At 33.6% G+C, this 10,131-nt stretch overlaps 1 long non-coding RNA gene across 1 annotated transcript; it reads right to left on the reverse strand.

The window, feature by feature from the left end:
- Positions 1 to 2,999: 2,999 nt before the first annotated feature.
- On the reverse strand, positions 3,000 to 4,168 carry LOC134250083 (uncharacterized). Its single transcript, XR_009988418.1, has 2 exons — positions 3,589 to 4,168; positions 3,000 to 3,473 (listed from the first exon to the last, which is right to left on the reverse strand). It is a non-coding gene; the product is annotated as an uncharacterized LOC134250083 (long non-coding RNA).
- Between the last annotated feature and the right edge of the window lie 5,963 nt (positions 4,169 to 10,131).

The raw sequence follows: 10,131 nt of genomic DNA on the forward strand, positions 1-10,131 counted from the left end.
TTCACAAAACTATCTTAAGTATAAGAAATCTTAAGACAAATTCCATTCTTCAATATTACTGGGATTTTTTAAAAATATGTTTCACGAAGTCTTTAATTAATTTTCTTTTGAAATATTGAAATAATGTGTGTCTCATATAGTTTCTTTTGCAGACATAACCTCCGAAAAACAAAAACAACATTTTATAGCATCAACTTAAATTAACTGTGATTACTTTTGATTAAAACTACTACTGTATCTAAAACTTTGCAAATAACGTACGATTTTAACAATGACCCCTTTTGAGACACCAAATCGTGTTCAAAGTTCGTTCATAAATTTAATTCGATGCAGGTGTATTTGAAACGCTTCAACTACTGCAACAAAATATCGATGCTAACAGATGAAGAAGAGAAACGAAAGAAAAAATTCCAGTCAATTTTACGGTTTCAATACTATTATAAAAAAGCATAAAGAAAGCATGTACATTACATATAGCATCAAATATTACAGCATATTGAATTGTCATACACATATCGCATTAAGGTGGATTCGCTGCATTTCATTTCCGGAAATATGCATAGCATTTCCGACATTTTCTTATTTCATTTCCGACATTTTTTGTTTTCATTTCCGACATATTTTTTTTTTTCATTTCCGGAATTTACTGAGTACCTGTGCGGCAATTCAATACAATGTGCGGCAATTCAATGTTTACTAAGTAAAAGAAAATAGAATTTTAAAAGTATTTATACCAAAATATTAATAAAAATAATAATATAAAAAAACATCTATACATATGTACATACATGTAGCACCAAGTCTAGGTAAAACAGTTCAGTGAGCATTAAACTTTTTTTCATCACATGTGTAAATTAAATGTCAGTGACAGCACCATACCAAGTCACTGATAGATTTAAAAAATTGTATTTCAATGATTTATTTATGATTTATTCCTTCGAATTTTTCATAATTAAAGTTATCAAATCTGTTACTATAGGTACTACATATGTATTTAAAAAATGTCGGAAATGAAAACAAAAAAATGTCGGAAATGAAAAGTTGATAATTGCCCAAAATTCCGGAAATGAAATGCAGCCGGTGGATTAATGAGGATACCTAAGAAATTAAACTATTTTACTTTCATCTAATTTTGTACGACTGAATAAAATGTTTACTTTGAAATTAAATCACTACAATTAGAGACATACAATAATCATTTATATATTGTCTGCCACACTAGCTGTAACAAAATAAATAAAAGTAAAATTCATGGACTAATCAAATCCATAAAAATGCACATGATCCTAAGAAGCCTTTGTTTTTTTTGGGGGGGGTTAATTTCAGATGGGAGGGGGTACAACCAAAGAATGAAGAAAGAGGAAAACACAAAGTACGTACATTTTAGTTTTTCTATCGTATGTTTTTCGGCATTTTTTTTCGGGGGGGGGGGGGGGGGGGGGCGTGTCATTGTTCTGACTGGCCGGATATAGTCCAAAGGATTTTTCTATCTCTAAGAACCGTTTTCTTTAAATATATCCATTGGTTTCTAGCCAAAATACATAGTCGCAATACATATTGCAAGTTTCACTTTAGACTTAAGACATGTATCTAGTTGTCTTAAGATTATGATAGATCTTAAGATTATCATAAGATATGACAGTTTCGTGAAACGGCTATGGTGCAATCTTACGATAATTTTCGGTCTTAAGACAGATCTTAGTCATAAGATAGTTTTGTGAAACGGGCCCCTGAACTGTATCTCATCTTAATTGTCCATCAGTATCAGGAAAAGAAACCTATAAGAATAAGTAGAGAAAAGCCCTAAACTCGGTTTATTTTTAACACTCACAGAATGTAGAGAAATAATTAGAATTTCTTTGCAAATATGGATGCTGTTTCAAGAATAAGAAAAGCATCGATTTTTATTTGATCATAATAAATATTAATCGGAAGAAAGAAAAGCTATTTAGTGAAATAGATTTCACAAAGTATAACAGGCATGAACATAATTACGGAGCCCTGAAGCTACCGAGGGGACTTAACCCCGCCTCCAGTTTTTAAAGATTGAACAAATCTTTTAACCCCCCCCCGAGAAATCCTTTTCTGTTAATTTTCATCACTGACACAATTGTAGGTTTCTCCCCACCCCCATCCCCCTCGCCGCCCGACCACAACCATTATATACCGCCACCGCACCAATCTGATTAGAAACAGTTTCTTTGGTGCGCTCTAATGGTTTATGTGGCGATCAGCGTGTACCGAGCGGATCAAAGAATTGATTTATTGATTGTACGTTTTACGTCACCATATACTACGGTGGCTGGTGAGAGAATTTTTTTATTAATTCGTAGCCACGAAAAAAAAATTCGTGGGAACGAAATAAAATTCGTGGGAACAAAATAAAAATTCGTGGGAACGAAAAAAAAAAGATAAAGAATCTAGTGTATTGACAGATCGGTCGTAATTTAGACGCCAATGTGTGTATAGACCAGAGGCGCGGATCTGCAGACAAAAAGCTGAGAATATATGTTATTTACATGTAGCTAAGCTTATGTCCAGTGCATTTTTCAATGTATTTCACTCATTTATTCCTAGACGTTTCAAATAAATGGCGTGTAATTGTAAGGGTTTTTTTTTAGTCAATCACTCAATGTATATTTTCACAATCAGTGGCAGAGTAGGTCCCTATTATTGGGAACATGACATCTTAAAAATGAAAGCAATACTAATGTTGATACTATTTATTTATTCATCAGCTCTTCATGCAATTAAGCGGCAAAAATCAAATTTCAATAATTAATGACGATTCAGGCACATTATTCAATAACCAAAATTAAAACATTTCTGTGAAGTCATCTTTTGTTAAACCTGGTTCAATAAATTTGTTATTGTCCTGCACCCCGTCCAATAAGTTACCTGTAGGTGTCCAATAAGTTTCAACTTATTGGACAGGTACAGGTAACGTTAAAATGAGAACAAAGAGCGAGGCAAATAAGTAAACAGCACTTAAAAGGCAATGACAAATCAAACAATTTAATATGAACAACGTAGGAAAATAGTAGCGTTAAATGTTAATATTTCACAAAAAATCCTATTGAAAATGGCACAAAAAATCCAGTGAATTGAATGTCTCAGATTCATTATTGTAGACGCATCCGTGGCTCCGATCATAAAGTTCCTGAATTCACCGTTCATTGCTATATAATAGATTCATTTCCCAATGCTTGATTCACGGAACATAATATAGAATCCAATGGACACAAAGAATGAATGAGAAGAATGTGTTTTCTTACACACAACCTTGGGCTTTTTGTTTATTGAAATATCCATTTTTCCGCATTTAGCACAAAATTTCGCTCACGAAATTCCAACAGAATCTGTAATTTCGTTCAGTGATTTATTACCATGTCTACCTAGTCCTGCGTCGTTTGAGCGAGTGTCTGTCGTTGTTTTAAGGAGTGACTGGGGTAAAATCCTTCCGAGTTCGAAACCTGCACACAAAAGAGAAGGTGTTGCATTTAAAAAAAAAATACACCAGAAATAATCTCCGAATTTCAAAAATGTAGGAGTAAAATACTTCAAATCCTATTGCTTTACAAAAGTTACCTGTTAACGGGAAACTCCGAAACATAAGAATATGTATCCGGATTTCATAGTAAAAACTTGAACTGAGGCATCTTGGTGTAATCGATAAATGGCATCGTCAAAACACCCGATTCTGAAGGTATTTTTTCAAAATCAAAACGCACGTCGTCATCCGTGGTCGTTGCGTTGTAAAATGAATAAATTGTCAAGAATTTAGTAGAACTGACTTTTACGCATGCGTAGTATAGATAAAAAAATGTCGCAATGCGGACAAATAAGACTAAACAAAGTTAATGTTCATATTTATCGATATAAAACACCTCTCGATGATTCCTACTATTAATAAAATCAGAAGAAAAACCAAAACTGGTTTTCTTTGGCCTAACTTGATGAACAGTGCCAGGTAGTCATCCAAGCAGAATGAGACCTTACCTGTGGCTGTCCAATAAGTTAACAATGGAAGTGTTCGACAATGGTGAAATGTTTTAAGTAAGTTATAAGCCTCAAACTGACCATTATGTCAGATATTAGACTCTCCTCGGCGCTAACGCGCCTCGGGTCGTCTAATATCTGACATAATGGACAGTTTTCGTCTTATAACCATTACCGACTTTAAACAAAAAATCCAGTTAACTCAGTCCAATTGAATGACAATAAGTCCGTTCATCTTGAATGACATACAAGAGAAGAACCTAAAATGACATTACATAGCACAACTTTATTTCGTGGTCACGAATTTTTATTTCGTTCCCACGAATTTTATTTCGTGGTCACGAATTTTTATTTCGTGGCCACGAATTAATAAAAAAAAATTCTCTCACTATGTCCTATACCAGTCACCGTAATATACAGATAAAGGGCTTCATTTTTTTTTTACCTTTACTCGGCACTCAGGGTCATTGAGCAGGACGGCTCTCCACGTTTAAGACATTCGACCCATCTTAACCTCAGATTCAATGGAACTGAATGCATAACAGATACATTTGTTTATGGACTCACTGAATACTCAGTATATAGAGAAATAATTTTCATTTTTTAGTATCAGTATATAAGAGTAGGAAATGCCCTAATTTATGAATTTGTCCTGTCCTTGATGAGTTAATCTTATCCCCCTTTGACTTGACTCAATAATAAATATGTTTCATTAAATCTATTTGATCAAAAAAAGATTTTCCATTTCTATTTCTTATGATCGAAAAAATCTTTCAACCATAGCTTTATTGATATTCGTAGTATATATCTTATCTTTTCAAAAACTTACCTCTTTTCATAGACTTCAATGCAATCTTCAATGATTAATAAGTTGGTTAATGAAATTTTTGAAAATTTCTCTTGCCAAATCCCTTTCTACTTTAAAATGCTTCAAAAATATCAGAGCATTTTATAAACAATTGATATTTAAGGTTCGAAAATTTAGTCCTAATATGGGTCGGATACTTCAAAGAGGCCGAGTCTAATTATTTCTACCCTAGAGATTTTGATAACTTTTCGTTTATTAATTTTTACCGTTATATTCATTGTTTTAAGTTTTAAAAATCGAATGTTTACCATCCCGATTTCTTAGAAAGCCATTTCAAAAGTTGTCAAATTTACTATTGGACCGTGTAGGAATGTGTTGGAAAAGCGACAAATGATCACATTTTCCCCATATTTTTTGTATTTTTGTCCAAGCGATTTCTTTGCAGCCAAGTACTTGTAAATTGTTGCAACAGGTCACCTAATTTCAAAAAAAGTTGACCATCAAATTTGGTCTTGGAATTAACAACAATGTTTATTTTTTTAATGCTTAATACCTCTAAAATTGCCATATTGCATCATAAATATATATTGGCGCAGATTAATTACCAGTGCAGATGACTTATTTTGGTTAAAAATAGCAATGTTTAGATTGCTAGTATGTTTCTTCTGATGTTCTTTCAACAGTTTAAGTGTAATATCCATGGACGTCTTGAATATGTAGGACTCCAAAGTGCGATGGGACTCCAAAGTCCGATGGTCACGCCGAAGTCCGATGGTCTGCGCCAAACCCCGATGGTCTGACACGCCAAAGTCCGATGGTGCGAAAAAACAATTAACGTTTATGACGTCATAGTTCTACTGCGCAAAAATGCAATGCCGCGCCATGCCAAGGCCCGATTGTTTAAAATAAATACAAATAAATAATAAATGCAAAGACTAACCCTAATCTTTTTTATATAGGTGCGAGAATAACACTTATTAGTCGAAAAATGTGTTACAATTATATAAGCTAGATATCTCGGATCGGTGCTGGACTAACCCAAACCATTCCAATAGTGTGCGAGGACTAACTATAAAATCTCTCGGTTGAGTTCGAAGAAACACATTGGTGTTCAACAACTAACCCTTATCAGTCGAATGTAAAAGCTCTGATGGGCGAAAACAATAAGCAAAATCAGTAAAATTGTATGAGAGACAAATACTAAATCAATGGATTTTGAATGCAGAACGTCATGACGTCGGACTTTTGTGACGTCATAAACGTTGAGTGTTCCTTCGCACCATCGGACTTTGGCGTATCAGACCATCGCACTTTAGAGCAACGTGTCTCAAAGGAAACGAGCCATCGGACTTTGGGGTCCGTAAACACAACGAGCCATCGGGGTTTGGCGCAGACCATCGGGGTTTGGCGAGACCATCGGACTTTGGCGTCACTATCGCACTTTGGAGTCTTACAAATATACATATACAAACGAGTCATATGTCTTTATTTAGCAGCATGCATTGCCTTCAAAATCAGAAAACTATGACACCGTTAGAGCCATATTTTAGCATTTTTTTTTTCTAATTGTTGTCATAAAATCCATTTTCAGGCCAGTATGCGTTATAGATAATGTTAATTTTGTATTAAAATCACAATACTTTGGAAATATGTACTGTCGGACATATTACTGCATGAAATTAAATAGCTGCGCAAAGTCATGCGCACTCGAACTAGACTCGACCTCGTTGAAGAGATCACAAGATTTGATGTCATCAGCTATAATTACAAGTACGGACAGCCTTACACAGATTCTTAGATGCCTAAGATAAAGACCCCATAGCTTCGTTCCTGTGTACAACAGGAAAAAGTTTAGACGATGAGTAATACTGGGTTATCCTTAAAATAATGTTTGTTTGCCCTGTCCCGTCGCAGGGTAAAAAGAAGTGAATCGGTAGGTAGGGATGTATTCCCAGGAAAATTTAATCATAATTATTGACAGGATGAGAAAGTTCAGGAGTAAAATGAAATTTTTAAAAATGATCGGTTCTAAGCATATTTTAAAAAGATAGTCCAGAATAAATCCCTTGCTTTGAACCTGATGAAATTTGTTGAACGGAACGGAAGAACCTTTTATATATTTTTTCAGCAGCTGTTTCAATGAAAAAAAAGACAAAAGTGTATCGGTATCTTGCTAAAGTATTTATTATTAAACAAATTTTTCATCAAAATAAAGCATACACATATCTAATTTAGATACAAAAAACCATTTAAAATGTCATAAAATATGAAAGAACAAGGTACAGTTTCAATACAAATTTAGCTCTATATTTTTCTAAACTATGAAAGTGATATAAGAAATCAAAATTCATTCGTTATGAATCATTGGAATTCCATGCAGAAAGAATACAGATATCTTTTTTTTCTCATATTTCCTTATGCTTATAGTGACGTCATTAGCTTGTGCATTTTCCCGTATTTTCTAAGTTTGCAGAAAATTGTTGGAGTTTTGTTTTAGAAAAAAAATATTCTGCATGCATCGCCTAAAAAGATTTTTAGATTTGTGATTGTCAAAGCAGTTTACATATAATATATCCAAAAATTGAAATGGGCGACGGTGGCAGACACTATTTTTGAAAGGAAAATAAGCAAGAAATGAGTTATTCTGAGGCTTTTCTGCATTAAACTTAAAAATGTACAAAACTGATGACGTAGTATTTCCAGAATAGTCCTCGGTCATACAATATTCTTAAATGATTTTTCATTTTCGTCTACTCAACTCTTGTATAAGACAATTTCTTATTTTCTGAAAACATTAATTTTTTAGAGCAAAAAAAGCACAAACCGTACCTTCTTCTTAAAAAAAACTGTAACAAAACATCAACAATATCAAAACATCTTACTTACAGAGGAATCAGTTTCATTCGTTGGATCAATGTTTGTGGTCAAATAAAACTTTTTTCATTCGTAGAAACGTATTTTGTGAGTACATAGTTTATAAGGTTGATTCAAAGAATGAATGTCAATTGAAAATGTGTGTTTGTGGGAGTGCAATTCTTCAATAAGAAACCCAGAAACATTGACCCTGCATAAACAATGATGTGATGATGATGATGCCAATGTGATTCAATAAATAAATGACAAAATCCATTGTCAGTAATTAATACTTAGGAAATTTGATTATAATACCTAGGTATTTGATTCTCTGATACATGTATGATCGATCTTTTTTTTAACGTTTACAAACCCTCTGCTCATTCAATTAAAATGTTGGGTGAACCTAGCTTAATGATTTTCCAAAAGAATTTTGCAAGTGAAACACAAATACCGGTAAAGCATAGTTTGCGGGGCATGGTTGACATTTATGTAATTTAGACTTACTTACAGATATCTGTCTTTTTAGAGTGTCAATGAACCTTAAAAAATCCGAAGATAATAATCATATATTTCAGATTCAGGAATTGAACTACAGTGTAAGTCTGTTGAAAAATTTAAAAAGATGCGGGCAAACAACCGTAATGAATTCGATTTCTCAATTATAGATCTCATCACGACATGCATTTAACATTTTTGCATATATTTAACATTGACCTCTCCCGACTGATTGGCAAAGACCCAACTCTTAAATTCCGGAAAACAATTTTTTATTCATTCCCCAAAACGGATTTCAAATATTCACGATAGATGTTAATTTTTCTTAAATCTTATCCATCTATGAATTGGATCCCGAGTCAAAAAATGGTCAACAAATATTACTTTAAAGTTGGCAATGGTGGACTAGAGGGCTTAGGGAGAAACGTCAAGGTAAGATACATGAAGTATACATTGAAGACATGTATGACATGCTCAATGTAGTATTGAACTTGAATTTCTTTCTACCAAATTTATAGAAAATACCAGCCAAAATCTCCTGGTAATGTATGCATATTAAATGTGTAACATTTCATTTGGTACGACGATTTTAAATTGAGAATATCTTGATCAATATCAGTGGGAAAAGTCTGTGTACACGTGCGTTGCGTACACTGTATGTACTTAACGTTGAAACACTCCCCGCAAAGAATTTTTCTTGCCCTTGCAGAGATAGATTTTCTGATATAATCTGGCATGTTTCTACAGTTTCGTGCAAGTCACGAAATTTGGAGTTGATCCTTCCGTCGCGTTTGAATCCAACTGTGGGACGTGGAGACCAGTCTTTCGAATGAGGGACTTTTGGACAATTTGAAATCACAAGATATTGCCAAAATCAACAGCTTCAAAACTTACGACTTTTCAACTTTATTTAAGCATTGAATTCATATTTTTGTCTGTCTTCGGTCCTATAACACACCTGGCCGTGCCGACAAATTGAATAACGCGCGTTAGCTCGGTATGATAAATTTGTCGGCACGGCCAGGTGTGTTATAGGACCGAAGACAGACAAAATATGAATTCGATGCTAATATTTACATTCTCTAATTTTCCTTCTTCATAATTGCTTATTCGTTAATCTTGAATGTGAATTTAACGCCTTTCAAAACTGACGCGGTTAATAGACGTAAGAGCCGTTTGTGACGTCAGATGACGTTGCAAAGTTAAATAACGCAAACAAACATTGCGAGGAAAAAAAGTGAGAAATTAATTTTAAACGCACATTTGTAGTATTTTTACGTTAATTTAACAGGATTATAGTTTTTCAATTAAATTGAGTCAAAACGTTGTACATTTTGGTGTTCCCAGATTATAGAAAAAATGCATATACAATGTAGTTCCTACTGTGTATTCTAACGCGAGGTGACAAGGTTTCGCGTGTGTTATAGAAATTTGAATGTCGTGGATTTCTAATGAATTTCATAAGGAAAAATACACGGAATGTAAATATATACATGTACACCATTCCCCACGATAAAACAAGGTCCAGACTTTTTGATATGATTGACATCTGCTTTTTCAATAAAAATGAAGCTCATATATTTACTTACCTTGTCATTAGTTATTTGAAAAATGTTTTTGTTAAAAAATATTCTGATTGTACATAGAAGTACTCTGAAGTCAACATAAAAAGATGCTTGAGTTTCTGATTGACAATGCATATGTGGTTTTTGGAGACCAAGTCTTCCTACAATCTATTGGAATTCCCATGGGTACCAATTGCGCCCTGTTATTATTCTGGTATTCATATGAAGCAGAATTTGTGCAAAATCTTATGCGTGGAAAGAAGAAAACACTTGCTGTGGCCTTCAACTCGAAATTGATATATATATCAACCACGTTTTGTCATTTAAAATTGTAATTTCCATTCTTATTATGATACAATACATCCCGGTGAGCTTACAATAAAAGACGCAACGGAGTCTGAAGCATAT

This window comes from Saccostrea cucullata, unplaced genomic scaffold, assembly GCF_032062105.1.
Source record: "Saccostrea cucullata isolate Sc308-1 unplaced genomic scaffold, CSIRO_AGI_Scuc_v1 ctg1873, whole genome shotgun sequence".
In the NCBI taxonomy this organism is placed as follows: domain Eukaryota; kingdom Metazoa; phylum Mollusca; class Bivalvia; order Ostreida; family Ostreidae; genus Saccostrea; species Saccostrea cuccullata.